This window comes from Lepus europaeus, chromosome X, assembly GCF_033115175.1.
Source record: "Lepus europaeus isolate LE1 chromosome X, mLepTim1.pri, whole genome shotgun sequence".
In the NCBI taxonomy this organism is placed as follows: domain Eukaryota; kingdom Metazoa; phylum Chordata; class Mammalia; order Lagomorpha; family Leporidae; genus Lepus; species Lepus europaeus.
The window spans coordinates 103,129,399-103,150,390 of record NC_084850.1 but is presented as its reverse complement, the minus strand read 5'-3'; the positions used below and the strand labels follow the sequence as shown (position 1 = coordinate 103,150,390).

Genomic DNA, 20,992 nt, shown 5'->3' with positions numbered 1-20,992 from the left:
ATTTCAAATACAGAAATTGCTCCAAATTTCTTTTAAGTTTAAATAAACTTTTGGCATCTAATACTGGTGATGCTTGGTAAGATTTAAGAACTCCCAACAATAATAATCAGAAAATGACCCACAATTAAATAAAATCATCCTACAGGACTTACTATACAGTGGAACCTGGTATTCAATGTCTATAGTATTTTTGAATTACATGATTTTTTTTTCACAAACATAGCACCTCATCAAATATCTGGTAAACAATTTTCAATCACAGTGAGAGTTGAGAGGCCAAGTTCCAAAGACAATTCTGTGATTCACTTAAGATAACATTGCAAGACAAGTCTCAGGCATAAGCAAGGATAGGAATGCAGTCCGTTGGTTCTCATGCCCCAAGGTGACACTCATCTATGTGGGCATCATCCTATCAAGATGTGGTCCTATGTTTCCAAAACCAACAAAGAAAAGTCAAATGGTAAGTGGACTCCTGTTTTACAAATGATTGTTAAATGTAAAACTAAAACCAAAAAAAGCACTTCCAAAACTTCCAGAGACATGGTTATTCTATCTCTTTATTCCGGGTAATTCTGTTAAAAAGATAACTAAATGAAGTCCAATGTTGTGACATTTTAGTGTAAAAACTAATGTACTGAAGTCCAGGGTGGTTACAACTTCCATGTAAATTTTACAGAACAATTCCTTTGGAGAGTTTTCACAAGCTGTATTCTTGACCTGAAGAATCACTTTTTTATGCCGAGGAGAGGGAGTGGTCTTTGTGGGAGATGGGGACGCAGTACCTGGTGAGTCAGTTCCTCCATCAGAAGTGCTTGGCAATGATACCAGATGGGGAACTTTCTTTTTTCCAAGGAATCCTCCCCCTTCAAATCCTCCTTTCTTCCTTAACTCCACTTTATTCTCATTTTCATCTTCTGATGACCTTTTTTTGGATTCTAAAAACCCTTAGCTATTTTAGGTGCTTCCAATCCACTATCCGATTCTCTCCAACTTTTAATTTCTGTTCCAGGAGACTTTCTGTCAGCTACATTGCATTCCCCTGGTACCCCCTTCACTTCAGCCTGTATTGGGCCCAAGTTACCATTTTCAGGGACTGCTCTTTCCATATTTCTGTTCAAATTAATAGTCTGGAAGTCCCTGTGAAAGCTCTCAGTCCTTCTTGCCCTTGCTAACAAAGGATTCTCTCTGTAAGGCCTCATGGAACTGTAAGTAGCTGCTTCATGGATGGTTTCATGGTGCTGAAGCTGAGGACTAGAATTTGATTCTCATAGGCAGCTATGCTGAACCACAGAAGTTGCTGGACTGATGTTAGGAGTAGCACATCCAGAAGTGCTGAGATCACACTGGTCCAGTAATTTGAGTAGCTCTTCTTCAGCTGGACTGCCTACATCCTTATCTTCACTGTTGCTAACCATATCCATAACAGTGGTCAGATCCCACATCTGAATGCTGCCATTTGTATGGCCTGTGAACAAGTAGTGTGATGGCCTTTAGCCCATCCTACTGCATCCTTCACATTCTCTCACTGTAAATGCAAATACTATAGTACAGCCAACAGCTTGGATCTCACAGTGTTTTCCCAGTCTACGAGAGTCTCACAAATAGTTTGTTGGCAATGGGAACAAATTTCTGGATAAACACCTGTTGATCATCTCACTCTCCAAAGGGACCTATGTCATTTCCAGAAGAATAGCTACCATGGCTTTCTGTCTCTTCAATATTTTGAATGATGCTAAGGCATAGAACCTGGCTGAGTAGAGATCATTCCTCTGAATTGCATAACTGTCCGTGTCCAGACCCAACTGTCTCTGTGTACTGGACAATCACTTGCACTGCTCCAGAGCTTGTACCATAGGCAATGTGGATCCAGTTACCACTGACACTTGTTTTGGGTGTGAGGTAAATGCTGAGAGCAGTAATAGCATCATTTGAAGGACCGTGATACAGTTCCATCACAAGAAGTTCATTATCCTTCCTCCACAAAGGGAACTTCTGTATATCTATATAATTTATTGATCCATTGTTACATCCCAGTAGAAGGAATGACCCAGCAGTGTCATAGCTAGTTATAGGAACAACATCTTGAACCTGCCAGTGCTGAGTGACAGCATCCACACTCCCACTTTCCTTGTATGAATTGTAGCCACCAACTGGTTACCAGTAAAGAAAAGAACATCTACAGGAACACTAAGGCTGAGCACTCCAATCTCACTTCCACTTCCACCATCTTGAACACTCTACAGGATGATGCTACTCTCCAAGGCAACATTTTGTCTTTGTCTCTATGTGGACCTCCAACCACTTTTGTATTTAAAGCTGCTCGTTCAATTGTCCAATCCAAATATGAGCTTGTAAACACTTGTTGCCATCCTGAAGAGTCTTTGATTCTGTAACATACAGCAAAATGGGCATATTCAGCTACAATCCAATTATGAAGACCAGCTACCTTTCGTGGATCAACAGGAAATCCTAACCTAACAGTCTCTTCTCCAGTTCCAGAAAAAACAGACTGTGTGCCATTTCCCTGGGCTTCACCTTCTTGAGGAGTTTAGTCCATTCCTAGAATCAGCAGAGGATCTACCTGGGTTGTTTATTTTAAGACTAGGAATACCTGGTGGAGGCCAGTAACCATGAAAAAGTTCACTGCCACAGGATGAGCGTTCCAATTCTTCACGTAAGAGAAGCCTTCTTACTAATGCAGTGATTCCATAAACCTCTGCTTCATGCCTGACTCACTCCCCCTTAGGTCTAGTTCTTTGGTTCAAAGAAAATTGAAAATGGATGCAAATGCTGCTGGATCTGTCAATAAATATAGCACCAGTTTCATCTCGAAGTGTTGAAATTCTTCCACTCAGTAAACTGGAAAAAAAAGAATCTGGAATCCACATAAGAGTTTGTCTTGAGGTACTAAATCTGATCTGTGCCACGTTCAGCTGGACAATCTCACCACTGCTCCCCACTGCAGTGCCCATCTGCCATCTCCGGAGGCTCCAGGAACGCAGCTGTGTCCCCTCCCCGGCTGGGGCTGCCAGGCCCAGGGTGGGAGTCCCCTGAATTTCTTTTCAAGATTTATTTATTTGAAAGGCAGAGTTACAGAGAGGCAGAGGCAAAGAGAGAGAGAAAGAGAGAGAGAGAGAGAGAGAGAGAGAGAGAGAGAGAGAGATCCTCCATCCATCGGTTCACTCCCCAGATGGCCACAACAGCCAGAGCTGTGCTGATGCAATGCCAGGAGCCAGGAGCTTCTTCCAGTCTCCCACATGGGTGCAGGAGCACAAGCACTTGGCCCATCCTCTACTGCTCTCCCAGGCTAGAGCAGATATCTGGATCGAAAGTGGAGCAGCTGGGACTTGAACCGACATCCATATTGGATGCCGGCATTGCAGGCAGTGGCTTTACCCAATATGCCATGGCACCGGCCCCATGCCTGTATTGACAAGAATGGACTGTTCCCTAGTCCATGTGGGGGGCAAAAACCTTATAAATAAACTTCTGGGGCCAGCATTGTGGCACAGTGGATTAAGCCCATACGGGTGCCAGTTCTAGTCCCAGCTGCTCTGCTTTCAATCCAGCTCCCTGCTAATGCACCTGGGAAAGCAGCGGAGGTTAGCCCAAGTATTTGAGCATCTGCCATCCACATGGGAGACCTGGATGGAGTCCTAGGCTCCTGGCTTCACCTGGCCCAGCCCTGGAAGTTGAGGCTTCTTGGGGGGTGAAACAGCAGTTGAAAGACCCCCTCTATCTATCGCTATCGCTATTTCTATCGCTATCGCTATCTCTATCTCTATCTCTATCTCTATCTCTATCTCTATCATCTCTGTCTCTTCCTCTCTCTCTGCAACACTGCCTTTCAAATAAATAAATAAATAAGTCCTTTTTAAATTGCCCTATTTCTGAAGCTTTACTATGTCTGGGAGGGGTGTTAGCTAACTCCTCATTTATGGTAGCCATTTGACCTTACTGGACCAGGTTCAAGGATCCCCTGATTCTACTAAAAGATAGAGATTGAGGGACTCAGGAACATATATCCTTCCAGGCATCCTGAATAACTTAATACATTTCTTTCTTTTTGAGGATTTGGAAAATCATTGATTACAGCCTGGAGGTCAACCCAAGGCCAGAGTTTGAAAGTAACTTGTGATTGAGGTGTTGTTGGATTCGAGTCAGGAACTCCTGGGGAGGGAACCTAGGAAGAGCAGGATCTAAAAGTGCCAGGGATCTGGAATGAGCAAGAGGAAGAAGAAGAGAGAGGCAGAAAGAAGAGCAGGGATCAGAAAGGCAGGAAGGCTAGAAAGAAGCAGGGTTAGAGGAGGCAGAAACAGAGTTAGATAGAGGGCGGAGGTGTTTGTGAAGGGAGGAGGCTGTGGTCGGTTAAGAGACCTGTGTAGACCCGAGTTTTCCTGAATTGTTTCTTCTCTCAGCAACAACTTCTTATCAATTAAAGAAAGCCACCCATGGTAAGTTAGCTATTTTATCTTCATTGGTTCTAAGGCAACAGGCAAATGTACAGTTTTTGCCTTGTCCCAAGATCCCCAAAGAGGCATTGTAATTCAATACAGATGCTCCTCAACACACAGTGAGATTACATCCAATAAACCCATGAGAAATTGAAGATATCTTAAGTGGACTATGCGTGTGATTCCCCAACCCATGGCACATCCAAACTGTGCAGCACAGTGTACCACAGAGTGGTCGTGATTTCCTTTTAAGATCCAGGGGGCTGTCTGGGAGCTGTGCTCACTGCCACTGCCCAGCATGGTCAGACAGGATGGGATCACACTAGCCTGTGAAACAGCAAAACTCAACCTTCTAAGCACAGTGCCACTGAATGCATATTGCTTTCACATCATCATAAAGTCAAAAAATTCTAAGTTCAACCATCAGAAGTAACAGGGACCATTTGTACTGCCTTTCCTGAAGTCCCACCATTTAGAGAGGAATTTAACAGGACCACAGTGGCAGAGAATAAGCCCATGGGAGTCCACTGGAGCTGGATGTTGGGTAGATTGTGTTTCCCATAGTAAAAGAAGCCCTAGATCGAAAAAAGAGAGAAGGTCCTTGTTCTACCGTAAGAGCATCATCTAATCCTCTGTTTGCCCATAGAATATGAAAAGCTGAAGAAAATACAGGTGCAGTGGCCTGTCAGACAACAGGTTAACCCTTCCAAAGAATCAAAGCCTAAAACCTAAGCAGAGGATCAGGGCCAGGACTTACCTCTCAACTCAGCAGTGGCCCCCAGAGAGGAAGGATGCAGAGATTCCACAGCACATTCTGCCTTTCTCTGAAAGAACAGCAGAGTCCTGGGCTCATCCAGATTTCACTCAAGTCACAGCATAGAAAAAAAGTAGTGAAGGGGCCGGCGCTGTGGCTCACTTGGCTAATCCTCCGCCTGCAGCGCCGGCATCCCATATGGGCACCAGGTTCTAGTCCCGGTTGCTCCTCTTCCAGTCCAGCTCTCTGCTGTGGCCTGGGAAGGCAGTGGAGGATGGCCCAAGTGCTTGGGCTCCTGCACCCACATGGGAGACCAGGAAGAAGCACCTGGCTCCTGGCTTCGGGCCAGCACAGCGCCAGCCATAGCTGTCATTTGGGGAAGTGAACCAACAGAAGGAAGACCTTTCTCTCTGTCTCTCACTGTCTATAACTCTACCTGTCAAAATAAAAAAAAAAAGTAGTGAAATTGACTCAAACAGAGCTCAAAGACTGTGTTTAGCTGATGTGCATCAGGGAGCACCTTAGACAACTCCCTAAACTGAAGTAGCACTGGCGTTGTTAGAGAGCAAGGAGAAGCGAGTCATCTATGATTTTGGTTCTGTCTCAGGTTGCAGTTTGCATTATCTGTAACCACTTGAAAAGTTGCGGTTGGAGGGGTTGGGTATGGTGGATTTTCACAGCATTTTGTCAGGATCATTAACTCATCTTTCTAAGCTTTGACAGTTGTCTGTTAGCTGTCTAATGCCAGCTGATGTTCCGGAAAGTTCCCAGGAGACAGAAAAGAAAAGGGGCAAGAGGATGGAGTGGGGAAGGAAAGGAAGAAAAAGCCTAGCCTAAGCAAGAAAAAAAACTGGGGTCTGTTTCTTTTTTTTTTTTTTTATAATGGAAAATGTTAGCCTCTGTTCATTTAGAGGCATGACCTGCTCAGAATATTACTACTTTTCATGATAAGAATTGGGTTTCAGTCTGTGCTGTCCAGAGAGTAGGCCCTTGGCATGGCCCTCCCAAATATAGCAAGGAAATGAAATGGCTTAGTCTTTTTCCCAAGAGTCTTCTGGCAATAGTAGTTAAAGCAAACCTTTAATGGGCAGGTTTTCTATTACTGAAACTACAACCAGTCAAGGAAAAGGGAGGCCCAGAAACTATTTGGACAAATTTTCTAGAACAATGCATTCCTGAGCTCTGCCTAGCCACACCCTTGCCCCACCCTGAGCTGCTGGCCGCTCCTGCACAAAGAATTCACACACCCGCCTGCGGCCAAGTTCAGATCTGAGGAACACCTGTGTCTATGAGGAAATGAGCTAGTCTGATCTCTTCCCTCTTCCCAGAGGCTACAAACACACGGGAGGTTCACGCAGTCTTACATTTCCCCACCCAGCAGCAGGGCACAGGCTTACTCATTCCCAAGCAAGCACTAAGCAGCTACTCTGAGCCAACTTGAGCAAATACTGAAATGAATGACAACAAGCTGTGAATAAAACGCTGAGAAACCTAGCTTTACTCAGAGATCTCCTTGCTCAGCTGAATCCAGCATTCACAGAATCAGAATATCGTATCATTAAGAAGCTCTGTCTTGAATGGCAGAGGTCAAAGGTAAGCAGAAAGTCAGGGGGTAGACTTTTGGTGCAGGGGTTAAGGCATTGCTTGGGGCCCCTGAATTCCACATCGGAGTGCTTGGGTTTGAGTCCTGGCTCCTCTGATTCCAATCTAGCTTCTTGCTAATATGTACCCAAGGAGACAGCAGGTGATGGCCCAAGTACTTGGGTCCCTGCCACTTAGATGTGAGATCCAGATTGAGTTCTGGGCTCCTGGCTTCAGACTGACCCAGCCCTGGCTGTGGGGCATGCAGGGAGTGAACCAATATAAAGAAGATTGATCTCTCCCTCTTTCTCTCAAAATGAAAACAACTAAAAAATTTTTATAAAGAAGGAAGGAGAAAATCTGACAGTCTAACTTCCTGACTAATCAATGACTTCAGTCAAAATAGCAGGACTGGGGCCAGAGCTGTGGCGCAGTAGATTAATCCTCTGCCTGCAGTGCCTGCATCCCATATGGGTACCGGTTCTAGTCCGGCTGCTCCTCTTTCAATCCAGCTCTCTGCTGTGGCCTGGGAAAGCAGTAGAAGATGGCCCAAGTCCTTGGGCCCCTGCACCCACATGGGAGACCAGGAAGAAGCTCTTGGCTCCTGGCTTTAGATCGGGGCAGCTCCAGCCATTGTGGCCATCTGGGGAGTGAACCAACAGAAGGAAGACCTCTCTCTCTCTCTCTCTCTCTCTCTCTCTCTCTCCTTCTCACTGTCTGTAACTCTACCTCTAAAATAAATAAATAAAATCTTTTAAAAAGATAGCAGAGCTTCTCATAAAAGGCAGTTTATTTTTTTCTTGTGTATTTAAGTTTGAAGTACCTTGGATCAAGAAGGGGCCTTGACCTGCAGGGGAATACAAGGGCAAAAGAAAGAGGTAGTTTCTCTGATTCTAACCATCTAGCCAAGAACTTAGAAAGGTCATGACCCTCCCTTCATTTAGTTTATCTCAGAGAACAAGCCATACATGCATTTGCCCTCTGCCCTGGTGGTGGTGTGGGGTGGGAGGGGAGGCCTAGGAGCAATGCTGTCACAGGAATTCCTATTGAAATCATTGAGTGACGCAGGACTATAGGCGGAGGACAAGGAGAGCTGTCAGGAGTGTGACCTGTGATCTAAGCAGACTAGCTTCAGCCTGATCCCACAGGGAAGTTCTGGAGCACACACTGTACTCCTGTACACTGGCCAAGGTGTTTAGTAGGGAGGCCTGGATGTTACTGGGCAATTTTCTCTGAAGAAGGGGATAGCTAGGGAAGAAGCAGCTATGAGTTATCAGCCAACAGTCATATAGCTAGAATAAAAATTTAACAAGAAAACGGAATCTTGGTGACGCATCAATAGCACCCACTACCTGTTCTTTCCCCGACTGTCTTTTTCTATAAGCCAGTCAAGCTTTCCATCAAGGACTAGACAGTAAGTAGTTCATGATTTTACAAGTCATATAGTCTCTCTCATGACCCTTAAACTTTTATCATAACATAAAAGCAGCCATAGATAATATGTAAATAAATGTACAAGGCTATGTTCCAGTACAACTTAATTTACAAGAGCAGGCAGCTGTGGTTTCCATCTGTCCTCTTTTGGAGACAAGGAGTGATCCAAGTCTATTGCTAGCACCTTGTATGAGAGGTGGACAATAGGCTATAGGGGAAAGATTGGGCTTCTAATGGCTGCCCTGTCTTTCTCCAGCTCCTTTATGAACAAGTGCCAGAAACTCAACTCAGATGAACTCAAGGAAAACGGGTTAGAGGAGAGGGAGTACTTAGTGCGTCAGGTAACCTAACCACAGTTGGACTGGCCTGTTCCAAGGCTTCAAACTCTGCTTATCTCCATATTTTGGCTTTGATCTTTCCTACTATAGGTGGCCTTAACTGATGTACCAGAGAGCATGATTGGAGTTCTGAACTCCCATGCTGATGGCTCCAGCCCTGCAAAGGAAAGAGTATCTTCACTATCCATGACCAGGTCATAGTAAGGTCATAGGAAGAACATTGGATCACATGCCCATCCATGTATGACCTGCCCTCCTCATCCACTCCACAGTTTAGGGTAGTAGGATATGACATGAGAACCACGGCAAGGAGAGCCCAGACCCTGCTCCTGGGGAGTCATTCTGAATCAGAGAGCCTCCTCATATTATGCCAATTGCAGTAATTTTGAGCCACTTACCTGTGAAATCTCTGTCTCTTCTCTTTCCTCTGTTTTGCCTATGGTGAAATTTCAAATCGTTTTTAGTATGTATGTAAAGGAGGCTAAAAATCACCTCTACTGGGGCCAGCCCTGTGGCATAACAGGTTAACCATCTGCTTGTGGCACTGGCAACCCACATGGGCACCTGTTTGAGTCCTAGCTGCTCCACTTCCAATCCAGCATCCCTGCTGATGGCCTGGGAAAGCCATAGAAGATGGCCCAAGTTCTTAGGCCCCTGCACTCCCATGGGAGACCCAGAAGAATCAGCCCAGCTCTTGCAGTTGCAGCCATTTGGGGAGTGACCAGTGGATGGAAGACCTCTCTCTCTCTCTGTAACTCTGCCTCTCAGATAAATAAATAAATCTTTTTTAAAAATCAACTCTACCCATTCTAGTATCTTTTTTTTAATTTTTTGAGATACATGGCAGCAGAGATAGATGGACAGACAGAAAGAGACAGAAACAGAGAGACAGAGAGTTCCTATCCGCTGATTCACTTCCGACCCCCACCCGCTAAATGCCTGCAACAGCCAGGGCTGGGTCAGGCCAAAGCCAGGAGCAGTCAATTCAGGTCTCTCACATGGATATTAAATACCCAAGTACTTGAGCCATCACCGCCACTTCCCAAGGTGCACATGAAAAGGAAGCTGGAATCTGTAGCAGAGCCCAGACTCAAACCCAAACACTCCAATATGGGATGCTGGCATCTCAAGCGGTATCTTAACCACTGCACCAAACACCTGGCCCCATCTTAATTACTTAATTATAGTCCTTGGCTAAGTCTAGGAACCAAATAGATACAGGACAGATTAACAGAAGAAACATACAGATTTTATTTTTACATTGTACATGTGGATCCTCACAAGAGAGTGTGGACCCAAACAAATGGCCAAAGCAAAAAAGTTTTTATATATTTTAGACAAAGAACAATAAATTTTTGAAGAAATGACAAGATAATAGGATCTGACCAGGGGCAGTACATTCTTTAAAAAGACTTAGGAGTTATATGGAGGGAGGTAAAACTGGTGCAAGGGTTATTGTGGTGACTTTATTTATATAGGCCCATTACAACATCAATTCCCAGGCACTGGTGATAAGGGTTAACTTCTCATCTTGGTACAAGGAAAGCATCTTTCTCACAGGAATTTTTATGGCTCACTGAAGGTAGTAAAAGACAGGTCACATTGCTCTTTCTGCACCTGCTGCTTCTCAAGTGCATTCAGCTCGAAATAATCAATTGCCATATTTTGAAGTGACACATCCTCAACTCCTGCACATACTATGTATCAGGTACTCTGCCAGCTGTTATAGATTTAATATACACAAAACAAAAATGTCTCTACCTTCACTTACCTTCCTACAAATGAAGCTTACAAAGCACAGAATAGATATCCCCTGATCTTTGTTCTGGATAGTATATGATTCACACTATATGTTTCTTTAAACAATAGTCTGCACGCACTATCTCCATGTCTTGTTCCCTCCTTATTTCTATCCTATTGCATTGTCCTATCTTGTGTCACTACCCTGGAAAAAGCCACCAACAACCTTCTGATTGGAAAAATGAGGCCACCATTTTTTTTTTTTACTTGAAGCATTCGATGTTGATGTCTATTGAGCTATGTTCTCAAACTCTCCTTTTTTACATTTGATGACATAGACTCTGCTCATTGTCCTCTTAGATATCTGGATGTGAGGTGAATTAATTATACTTTTAAATTTTTACTCTCTATGAAGCTTAATAGAAAGTTTTCTACTGCAAATTGAATTACTTTAATATAGTAGTTTAAGTTAAATAAGATTAATATGAATGTAAATAGTCTAGGATTCTAAAGAAAATGGATATTGATCTAGCTCTAATTCTATCTAGTTGTCAGAATAAGCTCTATACTTCAGTTATCTAATCCCTAAAAAGAGGGTATATTGCCAGATTTGATTTTAAATTTGATTTTTTTAAAGATTTATTTACTTGAAAGGCAGAGTTACAAAGAGAGAAGGAGATAGAGAGAGAAAGAGACAGAGAGAGAGGAAGAGACAGGGGTTGAGGACAGAGGGAGGGAGAGAGAGACAGAGAGCTCTGACCTAGATGCCCAGCTCTGTTACCTGGGAAGCCCTGATGATGCCTAGGTTTCTGTTGTGCCTAAACGGTCATACTCCCTGCTGTAGTGACATGGCTTCTGCCTTTGGTTCCTTGGCTGACCAGATTTTCAGGTAAGATAGGAGTCCTATAAAGTTGATATTTTTGAGCACTTACTATGTGCTAGGTCTCATGGAACCTATCCCCCAAGTCTATGATAATAATAAATACTATTACTGTTCCTATTTTATAGATGTGGAAACTGAGATTTGGCATGTCCCTGAAATATCAGGATTACTACAGGCTGGGCCTATGATTCAAAACAAATCTATGACTTTCAAATCTATGACCTTACCCATCATCCTTTGGAACTAATACTCTTGGCCAATAGTTTCATATATTGCCTAACTCTTGCCATGCTTAAGATGTTGAATATAGGCCGGCGCCGTGGCTCAATAGGCTAATCCTCCGCCTTGCAGCGCCGGCACACCAGGTTCTAGTCCCGGTCGGGGCACCGGATTCTGTCCCGGTTGCCCCTCTTCCAGGCCAGCTCTCTGCTATGGCCCGGGAGTGCAGTGGAGGATGGCCCAGGTGCTTGGGCCCTGCACCCGCATGGGAGACCAGGAGAAGCACCTGGCTCCTGCCTTGGAATCAGCGCAGTGCGCTGGCCGCAGCATGCCAGCCGCGGCGGCCGTTGGAGGGTGAACCAACGGCAAAGGAAGACCTTTCTCTCTGTCTCTCTCTCTCACTATCCACTCTGCCTGTATAAAAAATAAAAAAAAAAGATGTTGAATATATTGATTTCTTATAACCATGGAGCCTCTACTCATAGGAATTCCAGAATTTCCCATCACACAAAGTATCTCAGTGCTGTGCCCCACAAGTTTGATTCAGTACCACTCTTGAGCTGACAGTGGGCTACTTTAGTGCCCCTAATAGCCACTCACCAAGGCCAAATTGGTTTCTCTAGAAGCCCCCTTCCAAAGGCCCATATTGCTAGATCCCCACCATAAATTAATAATGAGGAGAATCAAGGAAGGGGAGAAGATGTGTGAATCCAAAATGAAATAATCACCTTGAAATTTATAATAGCCTTCAAGCTTTTGAAGGTGTTGTCTGAATGTGTTGTCACAATAACTGTGGGAGGGGCCAGCATATTGCACAGCAGGTTAAGCCACTTCCTTCAGTGTCATTATCTCATGTAAGCACTGGCTGCTCCACTTCCCATCCAGCTCTGCTGTGGCTTGGGAAAGCAGTGGGAGATGGCCCAAATGCTTGGCTCCTGCATCCACATGGGAGACCCAGAAGAAGCTCCTGGCTCCTAGCTCCTGGCTCCTGGCTTTGGCCTGGTCCAGCCCTGGCTATTGAAGACATTTGAGGTGTAAACCAGCAGATGGAAGGTTCTCTCTCTCTCTCTCTCTCTCTCTCTCTCTCTCTCTCTCTCTCTCTCTCTCTGTGTGTGTTTGTGTGTGTGTCTGTGTGTGTGTGTGAGGGAGTGAAGGAAGATTTTCCAAGGGCATCACTGGTGACAGCAAATAAATATTTTCTGTAGAAGTCTATCGGGGCCGGCGCTGTGGCTTAACAGGCTAATCCTCCGCCTTGAGGCACCAGCACACCAGGTTCTAGTCCCGGTTGGGGCGCCGGATTCTATCCCGGTTGCCCCTCTTCCAGGCCAGCTCTCTGCTATGGTCCGGGAGTGCAGTGGAGGATGGCCCAAGTCCTTGGGCCCTGCATGCGCATGGGAGACCAGGAGAAGCACCTGGCTCCTGGCTTCAGATCAGCGAGATGCGCCGGCCGCAGCGGCCATTGGAGGGTGAACCAATGGCAAAAAGGAACACCTTTCTCTCTGTCTCTCTTTCTCACTATCCACTCTGCCTGTCAAAAAAAAAAAAGTCTATCGGAAAGGAAGAATATATGGAAGGAGGTAATAGCGGTTTATTAAAAGCAAGCAGTTAAGTTTTTACTTTGCGAGGAAAGTCTATGGAGGCCCCATGTTAACCAGCATTCCCATTTGGAGTAGAGCAAGTGTCTCTGTCCTCATAACCTTGGGCTTTGACTAAGGACTGGCAATATTTGGTAGTCAGACTGCCCTGGAAAAAGAATTGGAGATAGGCATAGTGGCTTAATGTGCTTGCCTCAGCATTAGACATAGCTATACATCAAGGGACTGAATGCCTGAGCCCTGGGGAGACTCTATAAGACCCCAGGTCTCCTTCCTATCCCTGGAACACTGGAATTCTTGGAATTTGCCACCCTGCTCTGTGGAGGCATTCCCACACTACTCACCATGGGATATCAGAGGTGAGCTAAAGGCAATAGGCAAAAGAAGGTCTCAGGAAACAATTTGGCCAAGCTCTGTGGGAGCAGCAGGACAGAGTTGCTGCTGAGTGTTTCCAAGCAGAAAGCTCTAAAATCTCTGGCCAAAGTCTGTTTATCTGTTGTAACCAGACAGTGGAAATATGGTTACAGAAGAACGTAATTATTAATTAATTGTATAACAAGTGAGTGTTGTGAATTCATTATACCGGTATAAGCCTGTTTGACCAACTACATCTTTGTTATAGTTGCTAAAATTACTAGCTCAGTGTAACTGTCACCAAAATCCCTAGTACAATGTGTTTTTAGTGTCTTTTAGAAAGCAGTAAGCCTCAATCCCTCCTGTGAGATGTATCACATTATACTAATGTATTACACTACTAAGATTTAAATAATGAGATATGGGGCCAGTGCTGTGGCACAGCGGGTTAAAGCCCTGGCCTGCAGTGCTGGCATCCCATATGGGCACCAGTTCTAGTCCCAGCTTCTCCTCTTCCGATCCAGCTCTCTGCTGTGGCCTGGGAAAGCAGTAGAAGATGGCCCAGGTCCTTGGGTCTCTGCACCTGTGTGGGAGACCCAGAAGAAGCTCCTGGCTCTGGCTCCTGGCTCCTGGCTTTGGATCAGCACAGCTCTGGCTGTTGTGGCCATCTGGGGGGGTGAACCAGCGGATGGAAGACCTCTCTCTGTCTCTACCTCTCTAGGTAACTCTGTCTTTCAAATAAATAAAATAAATCTTAAAAAATAATTAGATATATGAATTATTACTATGCAAAATCTGAAGTTACCCCAATGATATTTTTAAAGATTTATTTATTTAAAAGACAGAGTTACAGAAGGCAGAGGCAGAAGCAGAGAGATTCTTCCATCTCCTGGTTCACTCCCCAGATGGCCTCAGCTTTTAGATTGGCTGGAGCTGGGCCGATCTGAAGCCAGAAGCCAGGAGCTTCATCCAGGTCTCCCACGCAGGTGCAAGGGCCCAAGCACTTGGGCTATCTTCCACTGCTTTCCCAGACACATTAACAGTGAGCTGGATCGGAAGTGGAGCAGCCAGGACTCAAACTGGTGCCCCTATGGGATGCCCGCACTGCAGGCAGTGGATCTTCCTGCTACGCCACAGCACTGGCCCCCCAATAATTTTTTTAGCATTATAGCAGACACTGTTACTGCCCTATCCAAATACCTTTGGCCCTCATCTCTACCTAGTAAAGGCTTCTTACTGGGAGTATCTGCAACTTTCTGTTCGAGAGTGTTTTGCTAGAAACCAGAGCAGGCAGGGCCTATGAATGGCAAAACCGAAATTCTAGGAAACCACAACCAATGATGCATAGGAAGTGAAAGATACACACTCCAGCCTCCTATCTCTTTGGTTAGGTTAACTGCGAGGTGTCCCTTACACTGACTCCTAGAGTTCCCCAGTAGGACTATACTCCGGTTGTCCACAGTGGCAACTTGCTAGCAGACATACTCTTTGGTGGCTTCCTTCCTTTCTCTGTTTTATACCCTCCACCCTCAACAAGTGCTTTCTGGGATGCCTCCAAAAATTAATCATCAGCACTCTAATCCTTGTCTCAGGGTTTTCTCCTGGGGAAACCCAATCTGAGACAGTGACCAACTTTTTCTGTAACATATGTTCCTTGGTGGAAGAGCCAGGGGACTGTAAAGTAGGTATACATGACCGTGAGTGCACCCATGGGAGTATGCCATCTGTTATTTGTGACACAGCAGAATAAAGGTTGAGTATTGCATGAAACATGTACCTGACTGACTTACCATGACACAAAGCAGCCAGAGGAAATTTTACAGGGGTAGTAGAAGGGTTTCCAGGTAATTGACAATCATTTAGCATCACAGCTGCCTGGGGGTAGCAGTACCAGTTAAAGCTTCCTAAAATATTTAAAAGGAAAAACTTGAGAATAATCTGTCCATAAGGGGCCTTGAGAAGCTCGAACATAGTCTTAGGAATCTAGAAGGTCATATGAAAGTGGTGGTCTGCATACATGTCCAGGAAAGAACTCAGAAGACTACATACTCTCATCTCTGGCTGATCTTGAGGCTCTGCCCAAGAAGGAAGTAATGGTTAAGGCAGAGGTGCAAAATTGCCTGCAGACTCATTCAAAGCAAATCCCAACACATCTATAGAGCCCCTCAGCAAAGGCTAGCAAACTTATTGGATCAAGGTATTTAAGAAAATCTCCATTCCATCAATAGCTGACCCCTCCACTAAGCAGAGGCTTCAACAGCCATATGCAATGCTCAATACAGATTTAACAGAATTAGTCCACAAAAATTACTAAGCATATTGCTTTTTATGAATCTACATACAAAAAATCCTCAAAAATAAATATGAGCAAAGTTACCAGCAACATATAAAAGTGATTATTATCATGAGCAGGTAGAATTTATCACAGGAATGCAGCTAGGGGCAGGCATTGTGGCACAATAGATTAAGCCACCACTTGAGATGCCAGCATCCCATGTCAGAGTGCCAGTTCTAGACTTGGCTACCCTGTTTCTATTCTAGCTCCCTGTTAATGCACCTGGGATGCAGGGGATGATAGCTCAAGTCCTTGGCCCCCTGCCATCCACGTGGGAGATCCAGATGGAGTTCATGTCTCCTATTTTAGCTTTGCCCCTGCCAAGCTGTTGTAGCCATTTGGGGAATGAACCAGCAGCTAGAAGACTCTCTCTCTCTCTCTCTCTCTCTCTCTCTCTCTCATGTCTTTCATATAAATCAAATATTCTTTTACAAATGAACTAGCATAATATGTCAGATTAATAAAATATAAGACAAAAATCACATGATTATCTCAAAAGATGCATAAATAGCATTTGACAAAATTTAGCACCCTTTCATTATTAAAAAAAACTCAAGAAAAAGAATAGAAGGGCTCTAAGAAAAGGCATCTACAAAATCCCATGGCTAACATTATACTTAATGGTGAAAGGCTGAGGTCTTTCCCCATGAGATGAGGGACAACACAAGGATATTCAACTTCTATTTAGTACTGTAATGGAGGTTGTAGCCAGGGCAATTAGATAAGAAAAATAAATAAAAGACATATAGACTAGAAAAAATATGTAAAATTATCTCTGTTCACAGAGGACAAGGTCTTATACACAAAATCATAAGGACTTTCACCAAAATTATTAGAACTAATAAACAATTTCAACAAGGTTGCAATATACAATATCAGTATACAAAATCATTTGCATTTCTACAATAAAAATGAACAATGTGAAATGAAATTAAGAAAATAATTCTGTGGCATAGCAGGAAAACCTGCCACCTGCAATACCGGTATCCCATATGGGTGCCTGTTTGAAACGTGGCTACTGCACTTCCCATCCAATTTTCTACTAATGCACCTAGGAAGGCAGTGGAGGATGGCCCAAGTACTTGGGTCCCTGAACCTATGTGGGAGACCTGGAAGAAGTTCCTTATTCCTGGTTTTGACCTGGCCCAGTCCTGGCCATTGTGGCCATTTAAGGAATGGGCAAGCAGATGGAAGATCTCTCTGTGTCTCTCTTTCTCTGTAACCCTGACTTTCAAACAAATAAATAAATCTTTAGAAAAAGGAATTAAAAATAAACTTAACAGAAGAGTTTACAACACAAAATACAACATATACATAAAAACCAAATGTCTCAATTAAAAATTGGGCAAAGTTTACAGTGGACATTTCTCCAAAAATATATGCATGGACAATAAGCACATAATAGTCATTAGAGAAACAAAAATCAAAACCATGATAAGATATCACATCATACCTACAAGGAAGACTATAATCAAAAAGACAGATAACAAATGTAGACAAGGATGGGGAGAAACTAGAACCCTCATACTTTTTGCTGGAAATGTAAAGTGGTACAGCCACAATGAAAAACACTGTGGCCATTCCTTACAAAGTTAATCATAAAGTTCCCAAATATTTGACCCAGTAATTCCACTCCTGGTTGTATACCCATGAAAACTGAAAACATATGTCCACATAAACACATACAGAAATGTTTATTCCAGCATTATTCATAACAGCCAACAAATAGGAACAACCCCCAAACTGACTGTATATATATATTCCCTGGAATAGTATTCAGTCATAGAATCTTGAAGATATGTAAGCTAAAGAAACAAAGCATAAAAGACTGATATAGTATGATTGCATTTTTGTTGAAATCCAGAATAAAGAAATCCACAGAGATAGATAATTAATTTGTGTCTCCAGAGGCTGGAGGAGAGGCTATGGGGAATGGCTGCTAATGTATATCAGGTTTCTTTGGAGGATGAGGAAAATGTTCTGGAACTAGTGATAATGGTTGTATAACTTTATGAATACACTAAAAAGAATTTACTTTTACACTCAAAAAGAATGAATTTTAAAATGTGTAAATCACATCTCCATAAAACTTTTATTAAAAATATAAGAAATAGGCCGGCGCCGTGGCTCAACAGGCTAATCCTTTGCCTAGCGGCACCGGCACACCGGGTTCTAGTCCCAGTCAGGACGCCGGATTCTGTCTCGGTTGCCCTTCTTCCAGGCCAGCTCTCTGCTATGGCCCGGGAGTGCAGTGGAGGATGGCCCAAGTGCTTGGGCCCTGCACCCCATGGGAGACCAGGAGAAGCACCTGGCTCCTGCCTTGGGATCAGTGCGGTGCGCTGGCCACAGCGTGCCGGCCGCGGCGGCCATTGGAGGGTGAACCAACGGCAAAGGAAGACCTTTCTCTCCGTCTCTCTCTCACTATCCACTCTGCCTGTCAAATATATATATATATATATATATATATATATATATATATATATATGAAATAGGGGCCGGTTGAGGCCAGTGTTGTGGCATAGTGGGTGAAGCTACTGCCTGTGGTGCCACAATCCCATATGGGCGCTGGTTCAGGTTCCAGCTGCTCCACTTCCGATCTAGCTCTCTGATATGGCCTGGGAGGGCAGTGGAGGATGGCCCAAGTCCTTAGGCCCCTGTACCCGCATGGGAGACCTGGAGGAAGCTTCTGGCTCCTGGCTTCAGATCGGCTCAGCTCCGCCTGTTGTGGCCAATTGGGGAGTGAACTGGCAGGTGGAAGACTTCTCTTTCTCTCTCTCTCTCTCTCTCTCTCTCTCTCTCTCTCTGCCTCTCCTCTCTCTGTGTAACTCTGACTTTCAAACAAATAAATAAATCTTTAAAAAAATAGAGGCAGGCAGTTGGCACAGCAGCTTAAGTCACCTCTTGGGATATCCACATTCCATACTCGAGTGCCAGGTTCAAGTCCCAGCTAATCCACTTCAGAAACAGCTTCCTGCTAATGTGCAGCCTGGGGAGCAGCAACAGATGTCTCAAATACTTGAGTCTACTACAGAGGGAGATTCAGATGGAGTTCCAGGCTCCTGGTTTCAGCCTGGCCCAGCCCTGACTATTGCAATCATTTGGGGGGTAAACCAGTGTCTGTCTCTCTGTCTCTCTGACTTTCAAATAAAGTGGGAATTTTTTTAAACAGACTACACAAGTGAGAAGAACATTAGTGGTTTGCTACACACATACTCACACACATATATACACATATATATGTGTGTGAGTGTGTGTGTGTGCGTGCAGGAGGGAGAGAGAGAGAGAGGTAGGTGGGGGTTTAGCCTAGCAGTTAAGATACAATTAAGATGCTTGCATTTTGCCTGGGTTCCATACTCAGCTCTGGTTCCTGATTCCAGCTTCCTCTTCACACAGACCCTGGGAGGCAGCAGTGATGGCTCAAGTAAGTCGGTTCCCACTACCCACATGGGAGACCCAGATTGGATTCCCAGCTCCTGGCTTTAGTGCAGCCCAGCCCCGGATGTTGTAGACATTCGAAGGATGAACCAATGGATAGGTTCTGTTTCTCTCTCAAACAAATAAATGTGTTTGTATTAGTAATTAAACACAAGCAAAAAAAAAGATGAGATGAGATAAGAATACTTTCCAGCAACAACTTGTATTTTAGGGAAGGACCATGGCCTCCTGGGTGACAGCAAGGTCAAAGCCTTCAGGGTGTTTTTTATCCTTTGAATCCAACAATGTAACCTCATAGTGCTTTCAGGGATTGCAGAAGGCTGGGGTATTCTTCTCCAGTAAGCCCCCAAGAGGTACAGTGTGGGTGCAGTTTGTGGGGACAAAGGAGCAGAAGGAGCAACCCTGCTTGAGCACATGTCCCGTGGCATGTCAGCTGACAACGGTGAAGACAGACACGTGTGTATAAACTGCTTAGAAAAGTGATTCCAAGAGGAAGTAGCAAATCCAATGTTCCTGCTGAAGAGGAGGAAGTTGAAGGACATGATTACCTTCCTGGCAGTCACACAGGGCCCTGCATACAGAAGAACTTTGTGTTTGGCTTGATGCTATGTTGTTGCTTACTCAAAATTCTTAATAACTTCATCTTCAATGTGTTGTTTTTAAGTGAAGTCAGGTGGAACAACAAAGCATGAGCATGAGCAAGGAAGGTATGGGTGACATGCATGCCTGCTAGTCCTTGTCACCATACTACATAGAACCATCATGATACCTCATGAGCACAGACTTCCAGGAGATACATGCTGCATCAAGAGATCTGTGACACTGGGGCTGGAGTTGTGGTACAACAGTTAAGCTGCCGCCTGCATCCCATATGAACACTAGTTTGAGTCCAGGCTCCTCCACTTCAGATCCAGCTTCCTGCTAATGTACCTGGGAAAGCAACAGAAAATGGCTCCCAAGTACTTGGCCCCTGCCACCCACAGAGGAGACCAGGATGGAGTTTTAAGCTTTTGGCTTCGGCCTGGCCCAGTTCTGGCCATTTGGGGAGTGAAGTAGCAGATAGAAGGTTGGTCCCTCTCTCTCTCTCTCTCTCTCTCTCTCTCTCTCTCTCTCTCTGTAATTCTGCCTTTCAAATAAATAAATAAATAAAGCTTACAGAAAAAAAAGAGTTAGGAAACAAAGAGTTCAATGAGACTACAAGTGAGTTGAGACAGGCCGGCACCACGGCTCACTTGGCTAATCATATGCCTGTGGCACCAGCACCCCAGGTTCTAGTCCAGGCTCACTTGGCTAATCATATGCCTGTGGCACCAGCACCCCAGGTTCTAGTCCAGGTTGGGGCAGCGGATTCTGTCCCAGTTGCTCCTCTTCCAGTCCAGCTCTCTGCTGTGGCCCAGGAAGGCAGTGGAGGATGGCCCAAGTGCTTGGGCCCTGCACCCGCATGGGAGACCAGGAGGAAGTACCTGGCTCCTGGCTTTAGATTGGCGTGGCGCACTGGCTGTAGCGGCCATTTAGGGGGTGAACCAACAGAAGGAAGACCTTTCTCTCTGTGTCTCTCTCTCTCTCACTGTCTAACTCTGCCTGTCCAAAAAAAAAAAAAAAAAAGAAAAGAAAAAAAGAAAAAGAAAAAAAGTGAGTCGAGACAAAGGTTCACATGTCTGAGTGAGTAAGTAGGGGTACTGATATACTGATAACCCTATGCATTTACCATTTGAACCAGAAGTTGCTAGAAGACAGGGAGGTTGTAAGAAACACAAGCAACCAAGGGACCCTGCCATAACCTATCCTGACTTTGTCACTCCCCTTTATTAGCCAGCCACACACTCTGAAAATAATGACAGAGAAGGAAAGGGAATGATAGTGCAACCTG

General features: G+C 44.5%; 1 pseudogene; it reads right to left on the bottom strand.

The window, feature by feature from the left end:
- Positions 1-697: 697 nt before the first annotated feature.
- Positions 698-20,992, bottom strand: part of LOC133752815 (BTB/POZ domain-containing protein KCTD3-like) — a 138,871-nt pseudogene continuing 118,576 nt past the window's right edge.